Genomic DNA, 3,299 nt, shown 5'->3' on the forward strand with positions numbered 1-3,299 from the left:
CAGCAGGTGGCAAGGTGGTTAAGGCAGCTGGATTCTAAGGTCAACCATAGTTTGAGTCCCGCGCCCAGCTATTTGAAAATCACGACGGGTGTATGTGCATATGTGCCTAAGATCCCAAGAGGACTAAGAAGGGACTGGGGAGTGGCCATCCCTCCTGGGGTAATTTCTCCCTTTCTCTGTTTTTCTCCGGAGAGCACACATGTGGCTCTGTGGCAAAAATCTAAGAAAAAGGCATTGATTTTCATGGTACTGGGTCACTGGAAAAGTCATGACTTCATTTTTTGCATTCCTATGCAGAAATGAGTAACGACTTTTCCGACAACCAAATATTTAGTAAGCGCTATAGTTCTTGCCAGATTCAGGCTTCAGGTGGACTGATTGGCCTCTGAGCAGCTGTGACATGAGGCAAACTTCCAAATTCTGAGAATGGAGATTCCCCTCAGCCAGGCCTTGGGGCACACGCAGGAACGACACTGCAGTGCTGGAAGCACAGGATCCCCCACAGGTTCTGAGTGGACCTCTAACAACTGGGGCCTGTGTGCCCAAAATCCCGACTGGAGGGCTGGGGAAGGGGCTACAGCATGAGACCTTGTTGAGGACGCGCCTCCTTCTCTCTCAGAAATGACACATTATTTTTAGAGATTTTTGCTGCTCACCAGAGCGCGCACATCCCCGGGTTTGTGTGTGTGACCATGCGGCAATCCCCTCTCCTTCGTCCTCTTAGGACTTTGGGCATACATGTACATGTGCCTAGTCTGAGTTTTAAGCCACTGGGCCTGGGACCTGAACCACAGTCCACTACATGGGCGCCCGGCGACGTAAACCCACCATATGTGCTGGTCCTGAAAAGAAATTCCTTTTCTGGAGAGGTTTTTGCTATGGGGCGCATGCACATCAGAAAGAGAGAGACAGAAAGTGAGAAATCGCCCCCCCAAAGGGGATGGCCACACTGCAATCCCTTTTCCATTCTCCTCTCAGGATCTTGGGCACGCACGCACACGCGCCCAGCGTGAGTTTAAGCTGCCAGGTCCAGGAGGTGGACTACATGGGAGTCCAGCGACATAGCCATTACTCCAACTGCTGGTCCCGAAAAGAAACTTTTTTTAAAAAAAGAAAAGTAGGGGCCAGCCGATAGCATAGTGGTCACATCGCTGGACTCCCAAATAGCCAATGCAATTCCAGTCCTGGACCCATGCCAGGTGCATGTGCATGCATGCCCAAGAGCCCGGGAGAATGAAGAAGGGATTATGGTGTGGCCATGCCCGGGGGGGGGGGTTAGGGGGTTGTTGTAAAATAGAGGCCCCAAAGTCTACTAGTCTTGTCACCTTTGGGTTGAAACACAATGCTTAGCTTGGTGGTTGGTACGGAAGTGTGCCCTAACGGAAGGTGTTGTGTACATGCCGGGCATCAACTCAAACATGCAACCCCTGCTCTGTGTGGGGTGATGCAGGGAACTCAGCAGTGCCCGGGACAGTTCATGCCCTGCCACTGGGGCCAGACGTTCAATACAAACTTACTCCAATGGCTATCCACCTCACTTGTTTTACTTTTTTTGCCAGAGGGTACCTGTGCTCGTCTGAGGCAGGCAGGTATGGGGAGTGGGGTGCAAGAAAGCCCCATCACTTCCCCATAAAGGGTGGCCACAGCACTCCTTTCTCCATTTCTCGTCCCTGGATTTTGGGCATCCAGTATTTACATCTAGTTTTTAAGCCACCAGGTCTGGATTTGAACCATGGCGGTTGGCCATATGGAATCCACCTGCCTCAACCAAGCCATGGGATTGGCCCCTAACTGAAGTTTCCGGTAACTGCTGGTGGGTGGAGGTGATATTTGAGCTGAGATCGGAGGCATAGCAAATAAAGGCTCCTAAATCTCATTTTCCTTCATGCCAAGACAATGGCTGTGTGCCCAGGAGAGCGTGAAGGCACCCCGGGCACGGCCCGCTCACTCCACGCTCCCCTTCACCCTGTCAGGACCCTGGGCAGAGGTACATCCATTTGTTTTTCAAGCTGCCAGGGCCAGGATTTGAACCCTGGTCAGTCATGTGGGACCCAACATCCTCTGTGCAGCACTTAACCACTGCCTACAGGGCCAGCCCAAGACATCTGAATCTTTATGCCCCTTTCACAAGTGAGAACAGAGGCTCCTGGTCCCACAGCTGGCCAGGGCAGCCCCGGGGTGGTGGTGACCACCCCTTCGGCTACAGCAAAGCTGATGTGTAAGAGAACCAGCTCCTGCCTTCATCAAATGATGTAGGAAAGTTACCTTACACTGACAGAGGCACAGGGTCATTCAGACACACAAAGGAAGAGCCATGAAACACTGAGAGAATCTAAGAGGCCCATCTTAGCCTGAGGGAGGGAATCAGGGAGATTCTCCTGGAGGACATGACGTTAAAGCTAGCGTCCGAGCGACGTTGGACACAGGACTTAATGGCTTTCAGGGGAATTAAACCACCATCCTCCAACTTTGAGATGGTGGTTCCCGCCCGTGGAAGGGGAGATGTAGGTGCATCTCCCAGGCCTGTCTCAGACAGAGCCCCAAGTAATTGTATGAAAAATAAGTTTATTGATGTCTTGTCACCACTGGGAGGAAGGAGGGGGTTGAGCTCCTGAGCTCAGAGACAACAGGGGAGGCAGAGGCCCAACCAGAACTCTGCCCCTCTCCCTAGGGTGGAGGGTGACATCCTTTTCGTCTTCCGTATTCTGATTTGTCTAGCAAATCCCACCCCCTCCAAAGTCTGGGATGGGGAGGTGGGGAGGCCCCCACGGGTCAAATCTCTTCAAGTCAACAACAGGAGCTGTTTGGGAAGGGCGTGTGTGCAGACCCGAGGTGCCCTCCCCGCCCCTCCTGCGAAGGGCGGCGGTAAATAACAGCAAATGATGGCTTAGTCAGGGTTAGGGAGGCAGCCAGGCGGACAGCGCTGTACCAGAGAAAGGGGTTGGGGGGCCGTCTGTGAGGCCCCCCAGAGAATCAGGCACTAACTAGCACAGGGAGTGGGGTGCTCATGCCCCTGGAGCAGGGAGCCAGAGTGCAGCTGGGATGGGCACGGAGCTCGCCCCCCTCAACTGCGCCAAGCTGGGGGGTAGGGGTGCAGGCAGGAGGGGCACAGCTTCACGGAGCTTTCCATCGGCCCCGCCTCTTCCGTGTAGGAAAACCTTTTCTCCTCTTGTGTGGGGGTGAGTCGGGAGGGAGTGGGGCTGGGGGTGGCCTGGGAGCTCCCTCCTCACTCCTGGGCGCAATGATCACCCCCCTGGCTGCCACCACAGCCCCGTCCACGACAGCAGCTACCACAGACA

The sequence above is a fragment of the Tupaia chinensis genome, unplaced genomic scaffold, assembly GCF_000334495.1.
Source record: "Tupaia chinensis unplaced genomic scaffold, TupChi_1.0 Scaffold000067_1, whole genome shotgun sequence".
Classification (NCBI taxonomy): Eukaryota; Metazoa; Chordata; class Mammalia; order Scandentia; family Tupaiidae; genus Tupaia; species Tupaia belangeri.